This window comes from Pleurodeles waltl, chromosome 1_1 (genome assembly GCF_031143425.1).
Source record: "Pleurodeles waltl isolate 20211129_DDA chromosome 1_1, aPleWal1.hap1.20221129, whole genome shotgun sequence".
In the NCBI taxonomy this organism is placed as follows: Eukaryota; Metazoa; Chordata; class Amphibia; order Caudata; family Salamandridae; genus Pleurodeles; species Pleurodeles waltl.
In genome coordinates, this window is record NC_090436.1 from 767,476,984 (window position 1) to 767,497,968 (window position 20,985).

The following is a 20,985-nucleotide window of genomic DNA, read 5'->3' on the forward strand; positions in this document are numbered from 1 at the left end:
TAAGAAATAATAAACACAACACTTGGATAGGCAGAACCATCCACAGCACTTGTGGTGGTGGTAGCTGATTGCCCCGGTGCCTTCTTGCCCTTCAGTTCTTATGAAAGGAATAAAGAACTATTGGAAAATGGGTTATTGGTTAGGGCAGGTAGGTACCTACACTTAGCAATAGGCCACTAACCTCCACTAAGGTCCAGTTAGGTCTCAGTAAATTAAACCCAGCTCAACCCTTGGTAGCTTGGCAACGAGTGTCAAGGCTTAACTTAGGAGACAGAGTGTAAAGCATTCAAATATCACAAAACAGTAATTAAATAAAACACAGTAAACAGTTTAAAAATCCAAAACCAATTTATAAAAATAGATTATATTTTAATCTTTAAAATGACACCAAAACGAATAAAATCAGATAAGGGGAACCGGAGATATTAATTTTTAAAGAATTATTATTTTTTTAGCGCCTTTTTTAGCGCCTAGAAACAAAAAGCGCCAATCAGGTCATCTGGTTGCACCTCGACCGGGGCAAAGTCAAAGTTTCAGGCCGACCGCGATGGAGCCCTGCTCGGCTACAGGCCGCGGGAGGCCTCGGTTAAAAGTTTACCTTCACACTTAGGGGGTCATTCCAACCCTGGCGGTCGGTGTTAAAGCGGCGGCCAACCCGCCAACAGGCTGGCGGTAAAAAAAATGGAATTCTGACCCTGGCGGAAACCGCCAACAGAGACCGCCACTTTAACACTCCGACCGCCATGGCGGGACAAACAAACAGCACGGCGGTCACCGCCAACAGACAGGCGGGAGACAATGTACCGCCCACCCTATCACAACCCACCAATCCGCCACCTTTTCCGGGGTTGTAGCCCCGCCGATAAAAACACGGCGGAAACAGCCATTACGAATGGGAAACGCTCACCTCTACACACTCCACGAGGAATCTGGACAGCATGGAACCCGAACTACACATCCTACCAGCTATTGTCTTCCTGCTCCTCTACCAGGAGCACAAACGCCGGCGCAGAAGACAAGGGTGAGTACTGCACCTACGACACAGGGGAGGGGGGAGGCAAAAAATTACGGGGACACATATACGCGACACACCTACCCTCACCCACAACTACATACACATCAATGCAGAGCAACAACTCAGAGTGACACTCCCAAACCCCCTGGAAGAATGCAAAGACAAAATAAAATGATCATGAAATTTGAAGTATATTGTACGGCTAAGTAAAAAAATATATCAAACATCTATAACTATATATACATATGTAAATTGTCCTGTCCAAATTGGGTATCAGCCATTGTTCGTGGGCCAATGGGCCTAAACACATGGGCAAAGCCCACACAGGATACCCAACTCCAATGGAGAGAACACTGCAGGGGCATCAGATAGCAAAACTACAGGCACCTCAGGGGTAAGGGAAGGGGGGGCACCTCAGCCAGATGAGTCCACGACGCCAGATCCACGAGGGGCCTCCATGGCCACTGTTCAATCCTGGGGAGTGCAAAGCCACAGTCTCACAAGTCTCTACAGTGGGTGGATTGCCCATTGTGCCATCCTGGGGAGTGCAAAGCCACAGTCTCACAAGTCTCTACAGTGGGTGGATTGCCCACTGTGCCATCCTGGGGAGTGCAAAGCCACAGTCTCACAAGTGGATTACAGACTCCACTGGTTCTGGAGGAGGCATGGTGCCCAGAGTGCTTCGTGCAGCCCTGCCCGACACAGATGCGGGCCTGCCCCTTCTGCCAATGGGCCAGCGGTGCTTGAGACGCCGGTGCCCAGCGGAGCGGTGCAGATACGGCGGTGCCCAGCAGAGCGGTGCTTGAGTTGAAGGGCCCAGCGGAGCGGTGCTTGAGACGCCGGTGCCCAGCGGAGCGGTGCAGAGACGGCGGTGCCCAGCGGAGCAGTGCTTGAGTTGAAGGGCCCAGCGGAGCGGTGCTTGAGATGAAGGGCCCAGCGGAGCGGTGCTTGAGACGGCGGTGCACAGCGGAGCGGTGCTTGAGTTGAAGGGCCCAGCGGAGCGGTGCTTGAGATGAAGGGCCCAGCGGAGCGGTGCTTGAGACAGCGGTGCCCAGCGGAGCGGTGCAGAGACGGCGGTGCCCAGCGGAGCGGTGCTTGAGTTGAAGGGCCCAGCGGAGCGGTGCTTGAGATGAAGGGCCCAGCGGAGCGGTGCTTGAGACGGCGGTGCACAGCTGAGCGGTGCTTGAGACGGCGGTGCCCAGCGGAGCGGTGCAGAGACGGCAGTGCCCAGCGGAGCGGTGCAGAGACGGCGGTGCCCAGCGGAGCGGTGCTTGAGTTGAAGGGCCCAGCGGAGCGGTTCTTGAGACGGCGGTGCCCAGCGGAGCGGTGCTTGAGTTGAAGGGCCCAGCGGAGCGGTGCTTGAGATGAAGGGCCCAGCGGAGCGGTGCTTGAGGCGGCTGTGCCCAGCGGAGCGGTGCTTGAGATGAAGGGCCCAGCGGAGCGGTGCTTGAGTTGAAGGGCCCAGCGGAGCGGTGCTTGAGATGAAGGGCCCAGCGGAGCGTGCTTGAGACGACGGTGCCCAGCGTAGCGGTGGTTGAGATGAAGGGCCCAGCGGAGCGGTGCTTGAGTTGAAGGGCCCTGTTCAGCGGTTCTTGACTTGAAGGGCCCTGTTCAGCGGTGCTTAACTTGAAGGGGCCTGTTCAGCGGTGCTTGACTTGAAGGGCCCTGTTCAGCGGTTCTTGACTTGAAGGGCCCTGTTCAGCGGTGCTTGACTTGAAGGGCCCTGTTCAGCGGTTCTTGAGACGGCGGGGCCCTGTTCAGCAGTTCTTGACTTGAAGGGCCCTGTTCAGCGGTGCTTGACTTTAAGGGCCCTGTTCAGCGGGGCTTGACTTGAAGGGCCCTGTTCAGCGGTGCTTGACTTGAAGGGCCCTGTTCAGCGGTTCTTGACTTGAAGGGCCCTGTTCAGCGGTTCTTGACTTGAAGGGCCCTGTTCAGCGGTGCTAGACTTGAAGGGCCCTGTTCAGTGGTTCTTGAGATGGTGGTGCCCTGTTCAGCGGTGCTTGACATGTGTGTCCAGGTCACCAGATCCGGCCATGACATGGATTTCACTCGCCACCTGACATGTGGCTGCCGGGCCCTTCGTGCACATCTGTCTTCTCGCTTGCAGGGCCCTCCTGTGCTGCCGTCCTGGGCCCGTGGGTGTCCTCCTGCACACCTGGAATGGGGCTGGTGGGGCCCTCCTGGGCAGCTCGCCTGCTGCCGGACTTGTCGGGCGTGCTGCCCTTGCCACCCTTCCCTGCTCCTCTGTGGCCCTTTCCTCCCTTTGGCGGTGTGCCAGGTGGCACCCCACTTCCTGACGGTGCCAGGGTAGTGCTTTTGGAGCCTGCTGACTTTGGCCTCTCGCGCCGCGCACTGGCTTTCTTGGCTTTTTTTTCAGGGGGTGGGCTGGCCGACTCTTTACTGCTAGCCGAAGTAGCTGGCCTTGAAGGTGGTGGACTCCAAAATCCTTGGACCATTGTCCTTGTAGGTCCAGGGTTTGTGGTGGCTGAGGTGCTGATTGGAGTCTTATGAGATGGAGGGGGTGGGTCAGTTGTTGGGAAGAGGTCAAGGTTGGAAAGGAAAATCAATTTAGAAAGACAGGGATGGGTAGTTGTAGTGGGTATGGGAGTGGAGGAAGAGGATGTGGTTGTAGGAGAGTGAAGTCTGGTGTCTTTGGGTGCAGGTGCTTGTGCTGGAGGCTGTCCTGAGGTGGATGGCTGTTGAGTGGGTGGCTGCCTGCGTTTGTGTGGTTTGGAAGAGGGGGTGACAGACACACTGGGAGAGGACACAGGGGACGTGTAAATGGTAGTGGGGGTGGTGACTGCACGTGTGCGGAGTGTTCTGGTGGGTGTGCTGGTGATGGACGTAGTGGCTGAAGATGTTGTGCATGCAAGTGTGAGTGGAGACGTCACAGGGAGGGAGGAGGGAGACGAGGAGGAGGGGGACACAGAGGAGGCAGTGGCTGTTGGCATGTCTGCATGTGGATGTTGCATGTGTGAATGCTTGTGTGATGTGTGGTGCTTATGTCTGGATGAGCTTCCCTTGGGTGTTGAGGTGTGTGCAGGCTGGTCTGTAGGTGTGTCTGGGATAGGCAGAGGAACAGGGGAGTGGGACTGGGTTGAGGAAGTTGGAGGGGGGAGGCTAGAGACAGGGACTCTCATTGCCACTCATACAAGCCATTCAATGCATAGCGAATCGTGTACTGTGCAAGCTGTGGTTACGTACCTGTGGGTTGCTTGACTCTGTGCTCCATGTTGTCCTTCCTAGGCACCATCCGCTGGGACTTGCGAGGAGATGGAGGAATCCTCCCGTGTACAGACCGCTGGTGGACCTGTCGACAATGGAAGAAAGACATGTCATACTTACATACAGACTCAACCGTGCCACTAAACAGGAACTGTGTGCCCAGCTGGAGCCAGACCTGATATCACCCATCCGCCAACCCACAGGGATCCCCCCTCTAGTGCAGGTTCTGTCAGTACTCCATTTTTTGGCAAATGGGTCATTTCAAACAGTGGCCATTTCATCAGGGATGTCTCAGCCTATGTTTTCCAAGGTGTTGTCCAGAGTGTTGTCTGCCCTGCTGAAATACATGCGGAGCTACATTGTTTTCCCTGAGGTGGGCGATTTGGCTACAGTGAAGGGTGATTTCTATGCGCTTGGAAATATTCCCAACATCATTGGTGCAATTGATGGGACACATGTTGCTTTGGTCCCCCCCAGCACGAGTGAACAGGTGTACAGGAACAGAAAAAGTTATCATTCCATGAATGTCCAGGTGGTCTGTTTGGCTGACCAGTACATCTCCCATGTAAATGCCAAGTTCCCTGGGTCAGAGCATGACACGTACATCATGCGAAATAGCAGCATCCCTTACGTGATGGAACTACTTCAGAGACACCATGTGTGGCTAATTGGTGACTCTGGTTACCCCAACCTGTCATGGCTACTGACCCCAGTGAGGAATCCCAGGACAAGGGCAGAGGAACGCTACAATGAGGCCCATGGGCGTACTAGGAAGGTGATCGAGCGGACCTTCGGCCTCCTGAAGGCCAGGTTTAGGTGCCTCCATATGACAGGTGGATCCCTAATGTACTCACCAAAGAAGGTGTGCCAGATCATCGTGGCCTGCTGTATGCTTCACAACCTGGCTTTGCGATGCCAGGTGCCTTTCCTGCAGGAGGATGGTCCAGATGGTGGTGTTGTGGCAGCTGTGGAGCCTGCGGAGAGTGAAGAGGAGGAAGACGAAGAGGATGACACAGACAACAGGGACACAGTAATACAGCAGTATTTTCAATGACATACAGGTAAGAATCAACCCCGGGATTTTAGATTTACTTAAAGTCTCCTGCCTCCCTACTGTCTGAGTTTCCCCCAGTGTATGTTAACTGAGTTGTGACTTTCCCTTCCAATTTCAGAGATGTGGGCCCCACTCCGTGACCTCTGCTTTGTTTCCCCATGGACTACAGCTGTGTGACAGTGGTATGTTGTCATCACAATGTAACTGGACATTTTGGCACGGTTCTGTGTAATACATTTGTTCAAAAATACAGGCTGACTCCAGATTATTTTTGTGCAATAAGTGTATTTATTAAAGTGCTCAATTTTGGGTAATGGTTGCAATTCGGTGATGGGTGATGGTGGAGGAATGTCCATGGCAGAGTCCAGATTTTCAGTCTCACAGGTGCATTGTCCATATGCCTGTGGAAGGTGGAGCTGGGGCAGTTTAAGGTTGGACAGGGTGACAATGTGGGACAGTGGGAAGACAATCAGGGGGTAATCTTTCCTGGCAGGGGTCTTGGCATCTTACTCTGTCTTCTTCCTAGATCTCAGGCCCCGCTTGTGGGGTGGTTCTCCTTCTGCAGGGGGTGGGGTTCTGGTGGCCTGTTGTTCTTGTGTCGGGGCCTCCTGTCCACTAGCGCCGGCGGAGGTGGTAACCTGTTCTTGGTCCATGCTAGTGACAGGGCCCTTTGTGGTGCCACATGGTCCCGCAATGTGCTGACAATCTGATTGAGAGCCACAACGATGGTGCCGATTGCGGAACTGATGTTTCTGAGTTCTTCCCTGAACCCCATAAACTGTTCCTCCTGCAGTACCTGGATCTCCTGGAACCTGCCCAGGACCGTCGCCATCGTCTCCTGGGAGTGGTGGTATGCTCCCATGATGGAGGATAGGGCCTCTTGGAGAGTGGGTTCCCTGGGCCTGTCCCCCCCCCCCTGTCGCACAGTAGCCCTCCCAGTTCCCCTGTTTCCCTGGGCCTCTGTCCCCTGGACCGTGTGCCCACTACCACTGCCCCCAGGTCCCTGTTGTTGTTGGGGTGGTGGGTTAACCTGGGTGCCCTGTAGTGGTGGACACACCGCTGCTTGACGTGTCCTGGAGACAGAGGCATGGGCCCGCTTGGTGGATGCTGTGCTGGTGTTCCCAGAGGGGGGTAGGTGTGCTGTGGCCTGTGGCTGTCTGAGGGGAACCGACTGTGCCGAGGTCCCCTATGGGCCGGGCTGGTCATCTGGGGTCCAGGGAGAAAGAGCTGCTGTCATCACTGTGGGCCTCTTCTGGGGGTGGAATGGACATTTCTGGACCCTCCTGGGCGGTGTCGTGGCGTTCGGGTCCTGCAGGGGTATAAGAGTATGGTTATTGCTTCTGTGTGCCATAGCGTGCAATGGGTGGGTGCCCGTGTACCCCAGTGCTGGCATTCCCTTGTAGGGGCTGTTGTGACGGTGGTTGGGGGGGGATGGGTATGTGCAGTGGGCATGCTTAGGTGATGGGTGTCCATGGTTTGTGGTCGCATGCAGGGCTTGGTGTTGGGATGGGTGGGTTGTGATGGTGAGACATTAGCAAGGAGGATGTGTGATGGGGGTGGGGGGAGGGTGGGGGTATGATTTGGCATGCTGGTGGGTGGGGGGGGATGAAGAAGTTGAGATTAGACTTACCAGAGTCCATTCCTCCGCCTACTCCTGCGAGGCCCTCAGGATGCAGGATCGCCAAGACCTGTTCCTCCCATGTTGTGAATTCTGGGGGTTGAGGTGGGGGTCCGCCGCCAGTCTTCTGCACCGCAATGTTGTGTCTGGATACCATGGAACGCACCTTCCCCCGTAGGTTGTTCCACCGCTTCCTGATGTCGTCCCGATTTCATGGATGCTGACCCACAGCGTTGACCCTGTCCACTATTCTTTGCCATATCTCCATCTTCCTGGCAATGGTGGTGTTCTGCACCTGTGTCCCGAAGAGCTGGGGCTCTACCCGAACTATTTCCTCCACCATGACCCTGAGTTCAGCGTCCGAAAACCTGGGGTGTCTTTGGGGTGCCATGGGGTGGTGTGGATGAGGTGTGGGGTGGTGTTTGTGGTGATGAGTGTGGTGAGTGTGGTGGTGTGTGGTGTTTTGTGCGTGGATGTTGTGTGAGTGATGGTGTTATGTGCCTGTGAATGCTCTGTACGAGCTGGTGGTGTCTCTCTCTGGCCTTAGTTAATAAATGGTGGTCGTAGGGGTTTGTGGGTGATGTGGGTGCGTGTTTTATATTGTGTTGGGTGTGTGGGAGTGGTGTTTGTATGTGTATCAGGTGTGTGTATTTCAAAATGTCCAATGTGGCAGTGTTTTGGAGCAGTGTGTGTATTTTGACCGCAGCGGTGTGTACCGCCAATGGAATACCGCGGTTGAAAGACCGCCGCGTGAATTAGTGGGTTGGAATGGAATGGGCGTATTTCTGTTGGCGTGACGGTGGAGGTTTGGTCATCGCCACTTTTTCGCTGGCCGTTGGTGTGGCAGACTTTTGTGGATGTCGGGTTTTTGGCGGTTTGCCTGTTGCGGGTCAGAATGACCGCGGCGGTGTTATGGCGGTCTTCTGACCGGCGGTAAGCGCCTTTTACCGCCGAGGTCAGAATGACCCCCTTAGTCTCTTTTTCGAAGATTTTCTTCAGCGGGACGTACCTGCCAGTCCAATCCGACCTCCTGGAGCCCTTCTCTGGATACGCGATGCTGGGATCCTCGGTGGAGATTTTTACCTTCAGACTTAGTCGTTTTTTCGAGGTGAAAATCTTTCGACCGGGGTAAACCTGGATCTTGATCCGACATCCATGGAGCCCTCCTCGGATACGCTGGCTGGGAGGTTCCGGTCAACTTTTTACCTTCGGACTTAGTCTCTTTTTCAGAGATTTTCTTTACAGGGACGAACCAGCAAATCAGGCCGGGTTGCGGTTGAGGCAAGCCGGCTAGAGTTGCTGCGGCGGGTCGGTCCCTGTATGGAGCTTTTTTTACAAAAGTTTTCCAAACTTCTCCAAACTTCTGGGGCTTCTCCCAGATGTCCTTTTAAGGTTCTTTTGGGGTCCACAGCTCACCCCAAGGGTCCAGAAGTTCTGAAATGGCCCTTGGGGGGTGCGGACTACAACTCCCAGAATGCACCTGGCGCAAACTCCTTTTTGGCCACTGGACAGTGGACAGCTGGTCGCTTTCTTCATGAGTTGGTGCAGGGGACTCTGAATAGCAATTTTTCACCTGTAGCAAACAGGGAGTCCATCCTTGAACCAGTTGAAGCCAGGCAAAGTCCGTCTTGTGGTGAAGCCCAAGTGTGCAGCTGGTGCAGTCCTTCTGAGTGCAGGTTCCAGGTGCAGGCCAGGCGTCCAGCAGGGCAGTCCTTCTTCTTCTGTTGTTCTTCCTTGTTGGATGTGGTAGGGAAATGAGGTGTGGGTGCAGGTCTGCCAGTTTTATCCTTGCTCCTGGGCAAAAAGCAGGGGGGTCCTGGTTCTCCAATCAGGTGCAGGGTCCCTCCCCCTCTGATGACCACTTCCTGGGAAGTGTGGCAAAAATCAATCCCAGGAGGCAACATTCTCTAAAAATCCATCATGGCTGAATCTGATTTTTGGAGGTTACATCTGGCTGAGCCCACCCACTGCTGTGGCTAAAAATCATAAACACACCCCTCTCCTGCCCTCTCCTAATCTAATCAAGGGGGCACCTAGTTGTCTGGGGTTGCAGGATGTGGGGGTGTTGCTGGTTGCTCCAAATGTCCTTCTCTGCCTTTGAAGACCAGTTTGGCAGCCCTCCCCCTTCCTGCCTCACCATCTGCTGAGGGGAAATTCCTTCCCACAGGCACATTCCTTTGTGTGAAGCCAGGCCACTTCACACCTCATCAAGGCATCTTGGCCAAGCTGCTAGAGGCTGGCCAATCAGAGCACAGCAGCAAAAACAATGCAGGGCTGAAATTGTCAACTTTTCAGGTAAAGTTTAAAACTCTTTACCTGAACAAGTTATATTAAATCCAACAACTGGAAGTTGTGGGATGTATTACAACAATTAATTTGATACTAAACTCTTGGTATGCATCATTTAAGGAGACTTTAAAAATTAAAATAAAGTCTCCCCATCTAGCATATGAAGGCCATTTACTACCATGAGGGAAAAACAAATTTGGCTGTTTTTACCTTACCAGGGCTTATAAAACTATTTTTATAAGGTCCCTGCTTATAGTTACATGGCACCCAGCCCTAGGGGCACATAGGGCACACCTTAGGGGTGACTTATATGTAAAAATAAGGTAGTTTAAGACTTTGGAACAACTTTAAATTCCAAAGTCGAATTTGAATATAACTTAAATTTAAAAGCAGCCAGCAAGGCAGGCCTGCCTTTAAAATTACACTGGGCACCTCAGCAGTGCACCTATGGGTGCACTACCTATGCTTTGGTCCCTAAACCTACATGCCCTACCATATACTAGGGACTTATAGGTAGGTTAACTTATCCAATTATAATTAGCCTAATTTGCATATCCATTTTACACAGAGCACAGGCCCTGGGACTGGTTAGCAGTACCCAGGGCACCATGAGAGTCAGGAAAACACTAGCAAAAAGTGAAAAATGGGGGCAAAAAGTTAGGGGGCATCTGCAATCAGCCCTGTTTTCTCACACAAGCCCCCACCAGCCCACACGCCCAGGAGACTCAGCCCAACCCTGGGAGAGTCTTCCTGGCTTGTTAGGCGAGGAAGACAGTGAAGAAAACTGGCTGTCCCTTTGCAGGGCCTACTCTGCCTTACATCCTCCTGCCATGGTCACTCCCTCTGGGTAGTGAAGCCATCCCAACAGTGAAAGGACCCATCTCAAACTGAAACTTCCCTCTAGGGGGGTCTTCCTCCTCTCTGTCTGCCAACTTGGGTAGTGAGGTGCCCACCTCCCCTACTCCTAACTTTGCTAGGGCAACAACTAGCTTACCCAAAGAGGTCACCCAACACTTGAGCAACCCCACCATGACCAACAGGGTCAGGGGGCCTACTTTGCTTTTGGCCCTGGGGTCTGCCTCCTAGGCCAAGTGCAGTGCTGCCAGGAAGGCTAGCACCCAGCAGAGGCTACTGGCAGCTGTCAGTACCCAGAACCACACCCTAAGCTCTCCACTGACAGGTGGCTGAGCTGCTTTAGGGGCAACTGTGGGGTCCTGGCACCCCTCTTGCTGTCTAGAGTGGGGGCCTACCACCTCCTGTGGCAGACACCCTCCTTCCACTCCCACTTCTGTCAGTGCAGGGGCAACACCCTGCATCTGGACAGCTGCCTGACTACTCAGGACGTCCTTGGGGTCAGGTGAGGCCTCACCAGTGCCAACTCTGGGCTCCCCCCCTACTGGGGCAGAAGGCCTTTGGCTCCCTGGAACTCTTTTTAAGAGTGGCCTACCCTTCCTTTTCTTCTTTCCTTTTCTTGGGGTCCCCTGTCTCCTAACTGTAGGGACTGACTCCCCAGTACTTTGGGTTGGGGGGGCGCCCTGGGCGACCACCCCATCTGGGACCAGACTCACCTCTGGGAGGTCATTGCCCAGGATACAATCTAGGTGGAGGTCAGCACTGACTTCCACCCTAAACCAGTCAAGGATACCCTCCCTCTCTAGGGGCACTATGGCTACAGGTTTGGAGGTGACCTCCCCTGTGGCTATCATGACTTTCCTGGTCTCTCCTGGGACATAAATGTCTGGGGTCACTAACCGGTCACTCACCATAGTGTGACTGGCACAGGTGTCTCTCAGGCCATTGGTAGGGATCCCATTCACCTGAATGGGGTGGAAGTGCCTACTCCCACCCTCAGGGATCACCAGCTTACCATCTGGTCCTGTCTCCCAGCTCAATGCTAGGAGGACTTCATCATCTGAGGAGTCCTCCTCCATGGCTACACTGGACAGCCCCGTGCTAACCACCTTCTTTGGACAGGCTGCATCTCCTCTGAAGTGACCTGTCTGCTGACAGTCAAAGCAAGCCTTACTGTCCAAGAGCTTTTTTAACCCTGGGTCTCCCTGTCTCTGCTTGTCAAAGTGGGAGTGGGATTTACTCTCCTCCTTCTTAGGGTTCTGGGGTACAGAGGGAGTCTCTGTGGTGAGCTTACCACCTCCCTCCTTAGGTTTTTGGGGACCTGGCCCCCCCTTCTTGGAGTCTCCCCCCTGGGACTTGACAACCACCCTGGTTCTCAACCACTCATCAGCTGCCCCCCCTAGCTCTCTAGGGTTGGTCAGCTTAGAGTCCACTAGATGCTGGCGTAACCTTTCTTGGGCACAATTGGTCAAGATGTGCTCTCTCATGATCAGATTGTATAACCCCTCATAAGTATTTACTTTGTTACCAATAATCCAGCCCTCTAGTGCCTTAAGAGGGGTGTCTACAAAGTCAACCCAAGACTGGGTACTGACCTTCTTGGTGTCCCTGAACTTCATTCGATACTGCTCTGGGGTCAGACCAAACTTCTTGGTTAAACACCTCTTTTACTAGGGTATGAATCTGCCTCCTCCCCCCTTAAGGTCAGAAGCCTATCCCTCCCTGAGTTAGGGACCAACTCCCACAAAATGGAATCCCAGAATTGAGGCCTAACCCTTCTCATTTGGAGTGCCCTCTCAAAGGCCTCCAACCACTTGTCTATATCATCCCCCTCTACATAAGCAGGAACCACCCCCTTGGGTAATCTGGTGCAAACCCCCCCACCCATGGACACCTCAACGTCTCTGTCGCTGCCACCATCTCCTTTCTCTTTCTTTGCCCACTTCTTCTTTTCTAGGGCCAGCTTCTGTGCTTCCATAGGTATAAATGCTAGCTGGCCCTCCAGCTCTCTTTCTCTGAGGGACAGGTTCTCTCCTCCTGAAGGGACCCCCTTCCCCCAACTAGCTTTGGGACTGCCCCTAGTGACTGTATGTAATGAGGACCGGTCTTCCTCATCCTCACTTAGGTTCAGATGCCCTCCCTCCCCTGAGTGGTTAGAGCTAGCATCCTCCCCTACTTCTCCCTCCTCTGGAACTTCTTCTGAGTCTACCTCTTGGGCCTCAGACCATGCTGTCAGGTATTTGATCAGGACATGCTTCCTAGGTCACTGGTTGCAGGCAACCCTCTTTCAGTACACAACCCCCTAAGCTGGACTACTGTCAGTGTGGGTAGGCTAGCCAGATCAAGCTCCATGGTTCCCTAGTTTTGTGTCAACAAAAACTTTTTGCAAAAATTGAAAAACAGAATTTAGAAAAATCACAAAAATCCAATAATTGAAATCAATCCAAATTAAAAATTAAAAACATTTTTTGCACTAGGACAATTTAAAGGATTTTTAATTTGTTTTACTTAAAACTGTAACGTGATACTGAACACAAGTACAGGATCCCACCACTGCTCACCAAAAATGTTGGAAAATGGGTTATTGGTAAGGGCAGGTAGGTACCTACACTTAGCAATAGGCCACTAACCTCCACTAAGGTCCAGTTAGGTCTCAGTAAATTAAACCCAGCTCAACCCTTGGTAGCTAGGCAACGAGTGTCAAGGCTTAACTTAGGAGACAGAGTGTAAAGCATTCAAATATCACAAAACAGTAATTAAATAAAACACAGGAAACAGTTTAAAAATCCAAAACCAATTTATAAAAATAGATTATATTTTTATCTTTAAAATGACACCAAAACGAATAAAATCAGATAAGGGGAACCGGAGGTATGAATTTTTAAAGATTTTTTTTTTTTTTTTTCGCCTAGAAACAAAAAGTGCCAATCGGGTCATCTGGTTGCACCTCGACCGGGGCAAAGTCAAAGTTTCAGGGCGATCGCAATGGAGCTCTGCTCGGCTACAGACCGCAGGAGGCCTCGGTTAAAAGTTTACCTTCACACTTAGGGGGTGATTCTCACCCTGGCGGGCGGTGGAGGCCGCCCGCCAGAGTTCCCCCCTCCAGAATACCGCACCGCGGTCATTAGACCGCTGCGGGTATTCTGGGTTTTACACTGGGCTGGCGGGCGACCGCCAAAAGGCCGCCCGCCAGCCCAGTGTAAAACAACCTTCCCACGAGGACGCCGGCTCCGAATGGAGCCGGCGGAGTGGGAAGGTGCGACGGGTGCAGTGGCACCCGTCGCGAATTTCACTGTATGCAATGCAGACAGTGAAATTCATTGTGGGGCCCTCTTACGGGGGCCCCTGCAGTGCCCATGCCATTGGCATGGGCACTGCAGGGGCCCCCAGGGGCCCCACGACACACCATACCGCCATCCTGTTCCTGGCGGGCGAACCGCCAGGAACAGGATGGCGGTATGTTATGTTATTTTTATTTGTACCGCGCACAGCTGCCCCAGCAAAGGGGCGTCCCGGCGCTTTGAGAAGGTAAACACAACTCAGCACTAAAAGCGGGCAAAAGAAGACAAAACACAACAGATAAGCTTAGACAAATAAAAAGGTCTTAATAGCCCGCCTAAACTGAAGGAGCTCATCAATGGCCCGGATTTGTGGAGGAAGAGAATTCCACCAACTCGCTGCCAGGACTCGAAAAGAGCGGCCCCCAATTCTGCTCAGCTTAAAGCGCGGAACCACTGCTAAGTTCTGGCCTAACGATCTAAGAGTGCGAGAGGGAACATAAGGAATCAGCAATTTCTCCATGATTTGCGGGGAAGTACCCTTTAAGATTTTAAATGCAAAACAGAGAACCTTAAATCTAATCCTCTGCTGCACAGGGAGCCAGTGGAGAGAGCGCAGAGTATTGGACACCGAACATCGCCTGGGGAGACCAGTCACCAGTCGGGCCGCAGCGTTTTGAACCCGCTGGAGCCGCCGAAATTCTGACTGGTTTATCCCCGCCAGTAGGGAGTTGGCATAGTCCAACCTAGACAGCACTGATGCTTGAACCACCAGCTGTCTTGTAGGTGCATCAAAGAATTTGAGGATAGGTCAAAGTCCTCTGATGATGCCATAGCAAGAAGCCGCCACCTTCTTGGTATGACAGAAGAAACTCAGAGAAGAATCAAACCATACCCCCAAGTTTTTTATCTCTGCCGCTGGGAGGGGAGTCACACCCAACTCCGAAGGCCACCATTTATCATCCCACAAAACCACCTGTTTACCAACCACCATAATCTCCGTCTTTTTGGTGTTTAACTGGAGACAGTTGGATTTCATCCAGTTAGCCACTTCCCGCAGACCATCACAAAACCTGGGAGCCTCCAGGTCTGAGTCCCCACTCAGTGTGACCGCCAGCTGCGTATCATCTGCGTAGGATACCATGGTTAGGCCCCACCGCTTGACGACCGCAGCCAACAGTCTCACATACAGATTGAAAAGGGTGGGACTCAGTGAAGACCCCTGTGGGACTCCCTGGTCTAACGGGTAGAGTGACGACTTACCGGGCGGGATCGCCACCTGGAATGACCTATCCATAAGGAAGGAACGAAACCAGTGCAAGGCGGAGCCAGAAACGCCCACCTCCTCAAGACGCCGAATCAGAATTCCGTGCGAGACCGTGTCGAAGGCGGCACTAAGATCTAATAACAACAGTGCCGCCGTCCGACCGGAATCCATCACGGAGCGCAGATGCTCGACCATCGAGAGGAGGGCCGTCTCCGTACTATGACCCGCGCGGAACCCGTTCTGGGTAGGATCAAGAATGTTAAACCTACCAAGGTGGTCTGTAAGAGTGGCATTCACATGGGCCTCTGCTATTTTCGTGGCCCAAGGAAGAAGGGAGATAGGGCGGTAGCTTTCAGGTTTAAGGGGGTCAAGGGTCGCCTTCTTCAGAATTGGCGTAACTACTGCCTGCTTCCAACTAACGGGAATGGGGTGTCTGAATCCCCATGGCGGCGCAGCGAGCTGCGCCGCCATGTAGGATTCAGAAGGGCAGCGGAAAACCGGCGGGAGACCGCCGGTTTTCCACTTCTGACCGCGGCCGAACCGCCGCGGTCAGAATGCCCTGCGGGGCACCGACAGCCTGTTGGCGGTGCCCCCGTCATTTTAGCCCTGGCGGTCGACGACCGCCAGGGTTAGAATGACCCCCTTAGTCTCTTTTTCGAAGATTTTCTTCAGCGGAACGAACCTGCAAGTCCAATCTGACCTCCTGGAGCCTTTCTCCGGATACGCGATGCTGGAATCCTCGGTGGAGATTTTTACCTTCGGACTTCGTTGTTTTTACGAGGGGAAAATCCTTCGACCGGGGTAAACCTGGATCTTGATCCGACGTCCATGAAGCCCTCCTCGGATACGCTGGCTGGGAGGTCCCGGTCAACTTTTTACCTTCGAACTTCGTCTCTTTTTCAGAGATTTTCTTTACCGGGACGAACCAGCAAATCAGGCCGGGTCACGGTTGAGGCAAGCCGGCTAGAGTTGCTGCGGCGGGTCGGTCCCTCTATGGAGCTTTTTTACAAAGGTTGTCCAAACTTCTCCAAACTTCTGGGGCTTCTCCCAGATGTCTTTTTAAGGTTCTTTTGGGGTCCACAGCTCACCCCAAGGGTCCAGAAGTTCTGAGATGGTACTTGGGGGGTGCGGGCTACAACTCCCAGAATGCACCTGGCGCAAACTCCTTTTTGGCCACTGGACAGTGGTCAGCTGGTCGCTTTCTTCATGAGTTGGTGCAGGGGACTCTGGATAGCAATTTTTCACCTGTAGCAAACAGGGAGTCCCTCCTTGAACCAGTTGAAGCCAGGCAAAGTCCTTCTTGTGGTGAAGCCCAAGTGTGCAGCTGGTGCAGTCCTTCTGAGTGCAGGTTCCAGGTGCAGGCCAGGGGTCCAGCAGGGCAGTCCTTCTTCTTCTGTTGTTCTTCCTTGTTGGATGTGGTAGGGAACTGAGGTGTGGGTGCAGGTCTGCCAGTTTTATCCTTGCTCCTGGGTGAAAAGCAGGGGAGTTCTGGTTCTCCAATCAGGTGCAGGGTCCTTCCCCTTCTGATGACCACTTCCTGGGAAGTGTGGCAAAAATCAATCCCAGGAGGCAACATTCTCTAAAAATCCATCATGGCTGAATCTGATTTTTGGAGGTTACATCTGGCTGAGCCCACCCACTGGTGTGGCTAAAAATCATAAACACACCCCTCTCCTGCCCTCTCCTAATCTAATCAAGGGGGCGCCTAGTTGTCTGGGGTTGCAGGATGTGGGGGTGTTGCTGGTTGCTCCAAATGTCCTTCTCTGCCTTTGAAGACCAGTTTGGCAGCCCTCCCCCTTCCTGCCTCACCATCTGCTGAGGGGAGATTCCTTCCCACAGGCACATTCCTTTGTGTGAAGCCAGGCCACTTCACACCTCATCAAGGCAGCTTGGCCAAGCTGCTAGAGGCTGGCCAATCAGAGCACAGCAGCAAAAACAATGCAGGGCTGAAATTGTCAACTTTTCAGGTAAAGTTTAAAACTCTTTACCTGAACAAGTTATATTAAATCCCACAACTGGAAGTTGTGGGATTTATTACAACAATTAATTTGATACCAAACTCTTGGTATACATCATTTAAGGAGACTTTAAAAATTAAAATAAAGTCTCCCCATTCTAGCCTATGAAGGCCATTTACTACCATGAGGGAAAAACGAATTTGGCTGATTTTACCTCACCAGGGCTTATAAAACTATTTTTATAAGGTCCCTGCTTATAGTTACATGGCGCCCAGCCCTAGCGGCATATAGGGCATACCTTAGGGGTGACTTATATGTAAAAATAAGGTAGTTTAAGACTTTGAAACTACTTTTAATTCCAAAGTCGTATGTGCATATAACTTAAATTTAAAAGCAGCCAGCAAAGCAGGCCTGCCTTTAAAATGGCACTGGGCACCTCAGCAGTGCACCTATGGGTACACTACCTATGCTTTGGTCCCTAAACCTAAATGCCCTACCATATACTGGGGACTTATAGGTAGGGTAACTAAGCCAATTATAATTAGCCTAATTTGCATATCCATTTTACACAGAGCACGGGCCTGGGACTGGTTAGCAGTACCCAGGGAACCATCAGAGTCAGGAAAACACCAGCAAAAAGTGGAAAATGGGGGCAAAAAGTTTTGTTTTCTCACAAGAACATAAAAAACAATGATTGGTGATACTCTCTGCACGCACAAAGCATTGTACTTTTAAATAGGGATGGGAAGAATTTTTCATTCTTTTGGCAGAATTAGAGGAATTTCACATTACTCACGTAATGAGGAACTACTAATAAATTCTGCTGCTCCAATCCACTGGCAGAATTAATCAGCACTGCTTAAGTAATATTTCTTAACTCTTTCTATAGCCACACAAACCTCAAGGTGATAGGATCTGACTACGGACTATGCTGCTTCAAACTGAGGCTTGAATAATCACAAAAGAAGACCAAGGTTTAATTCTCAGATGCTGTCACATAAGGAGGCATGACCTGAACAAAATATGTCTCAAACTGAGGCTTGAAGCGCAGGAACTTCACTTCCAGTCAGGGAAAGAAAAGTTCTGTCAAACTGTGACTTTGTCTGAGATGTGCTCTTGTTTGCTTTAGGTGCAGTGGTTTCAGAAGAAGGCCCAGACACAAATAGACATGTCTCAGACTGCTGCTAAAAGGTGCCAGTTTGCACTGCAGTTTTGGTTCCAAAAAGGGGACTCTGACTGTCACTGGTTCATGTCTGCTGAGGTGACAAATTCAAGAGCTTGCAAGTGGCTTGCCAGGATCACGACAAGACTGATGGTGAAGTATGGGCTGGAGATGGAACTTCATAATATTTCACAATAGGGGTGGATGGTGGCTGGAACAAATGGCTGGGTTGCACTGGGGCGGCACACCCCCATCTCATCTGAGCAATGTAAGGGTTAACATTCAGTCTACTGATGTTGTGTAATGAGGATGTTTTTTTGTGTGAAGTTTGTAGGTGCTGCCATCTTGTGCCCCTTAGAGATAGCAACACTGGGATGGTCTCTTCATCCACCTATGAAGTGCCAAAATGCCAGTGTGATTAGACCAAATAATGAACATACTGGCACTCCAGGATGGGCTTGTCTGAAAACTGAAAACAACAAAATTGAAAGTTTTTTTATTTATTGATTTATTTTGTAATTATGAAAACAATATACATATGCTTGACCCCTTAGATGCTGGGCCTTAGCCCTACCCCCCAATGCTGAGCCCTTTTTGTCTACTTCGGGTAGTTTGGGCTTTGGCCCCCATAACCTTTTGTCCACAAAAGCTATCCGCACAAAGTTTGCATCCTTGCTTTCCAACATTCAGAGAATTCTAAAGTTACCCAGAGTTTGTGGTTTCCCGTGGTGGAGACCAAGAAATTAGCCAAAATACAGCTAAAATGTGCTTTTGGGGGGAAAAATTTTGAAAAAGTAATGCAGAAGAAAGCATCTGTTGTTTTTCCCTGCAAATGGAGTCTACAAAGGGGTTGCAGTGACAAAATCACCATCTTCCCAGCTTTCAGAAACAGGCAGACTTGAATCAAAAAAAAGAAAATTTTCAACACTGTTTTGGCATTTTACTAGAACAATCCCCATTTTTACTATTTTTTGTGCTTTCAGCCTCGTTCCAGATACTGACAGAAGTGAGTGTGAAACCAATGGTGGATCCCGGACAGTTAAACATTTCTGAAAAGTATACAAAATTCTGAATTCAGCAAGGGGTCATTTGTGTAGATTTATGAAAGCAAAATACCATTATGTTTGCTGAGCCCTCCTGGCTTGGCTGCGGGGATGTATAGGTCTTGTACGTTCATTAAGAGGCAAGCTACTAAGAGCCAAAAATGAGCTGCACCTTGCAACGGGTTTTTATTGTATACTGGGTATACAGCAATTAATTTGGTAAAATAGAAGAAGTCAAAAATAGGTATCAAGGAAACCTATGTATTTCCGAAATGGACACAAGATATGGAGTTTAGAAACAGTGGTTATTTGCACATCTCTCATCTCTGAATTCAGGGGTCCCCATACTAGCATGTGAGTTACAGGGTATTTCTCAAAATGATTTTTGTCTTACACACTGCCTTACATTTGGAAGGCAAAAATATAGAGAAAGACTATAGGCAATAACACTTGTTCTTCTGTTCTATATTACCCAAGTCTCCCAATAAAAAGGAGACTTGTGTGTATAGGCATAGTGCCCGCAACAGGAATCACCCTAAAACACAACATGGACAAGTCACATTTTCCCATTAAAAAATTATGTTTTTTTTTGCACAGTGCCCGGCTGTGGATTTTGGGCAGTAGCTTAGCCAGCACCTAGGGAAACCTACCACACATTTACATTTATGGAAAGTAGACACCTAGGGGAATCTAGGATGGGCTGACTTGTGGGGCTCTGACTGGGTTCTGTCACTCTTTCCTCATATTTCGGTGCTGCAAAGTTCTGAAATCTGAGGGGAGCCACAAACTTCCTTCCAACCAGCATTTCTCTAAGTCTCCCAATAAAAATGGTATCTCACTTGTTTGAGTAGGCCTAAAGCCTGCAACAGAAAATACCCCAACATGGACACATCACATTTTCCTAATGAAAACGTGTTTTTTGCAAAGTGCCTAGTTGTGGATTTTGTCCTCTAGCTCTGCCAGCACCTAGAGAAACCTACCAAACCTAGTCAATTATGGAAAGTAGACACCTAGGGGAATCCAGAAAGGGGTTATTTGTGGGGCTCTCAACAGGTTCTGTTACTGAGATTCCTTTGCAGACCTCAGATTTTGGCAAAAAAACACGTTTGCTGAACATTTCGGTGATGGAAAGTTCTGAAATCCAAGGGGAGCCACAAACATCCTTCCACCCAGCAACATACCAAGTCTCCTGATAAAAATGGTAGCGCACTTGTGTGGGTAGGCCTAGTGCCCGTGACATGAATTGATCATACAACAGTCAATGTTAGTCCTTATATGAGGGTAACTGTTGACCCTGGGGTCATCCATTTCTGATGCCGGCACTAGGTACAGGCACTCAATTAGGGTAGGGTTTTTATCAGGACAGGTGGAGAAACACTGGGTGGTAGGAATTATGTGAATCCCAGCATATTCCTGTAGTTTGTGTGACAAAAATGCAAAACAAATGGAGTTTTCAATCCACATTTCACCTTTGCAAGGTATTCTGAGTAAGAAACCTCTAGGAAATCCACACAATCCACACCTCCGTGGACTTCCCCAGGTGTCTAGTTTTCAGAAATGTCTGGGTTTGGTAGGTTTCCCTATATAGCCGCTGAGCCCAGGAACAAAAACGCAGGTGCTTGCCTTACAGAACCAGGTTGTTTTGTGATCGATAATTTTGATGTCTCCACAGTACGATTTAAACGGTGGAATTTGGGGCTGAGCTAAACTGGGGAGCTCCCAAGAGAGCACTCTCTTTGTGCTTGCCACTACATGCACCTGCTCTCTGGGTTGAGCTAATCCTCTATTACCCTGCTGCACAGACTGAGCTTGCAAAGGGGCAGCACAACTGTTCTCATCACCTCCCTCAGATTCACTTCAGGAGGAGCTGTTGGATGGGACTCCTCCAACTGAAAAATCCCACTAAGAGTTTTCTCCATTGTCCTATCTTTCAGATGCTGTCTCAGTATCTGCTATATCAATCTCTGATCCAGCATCAGAGCTGTCCTCCATAACCCAAGTTAGGACTTGAGCAGCAGTCATCCACGAGACACCATCTCTGCTACAGGCTAAACTGTTGCTCTAAAACACTAGCCTGGTGGGTGTGTGGGTGATGCATGCAACAGTAAAATTCAGTCACCATACCTTCGCTTTTTCCCTCAATCAGCAGGTTCTCTCAAAACGCTCAAAAAAAAAACAAAAGCACACTATTACTTCACCTTGTCACATACCCATCGTCACAGCC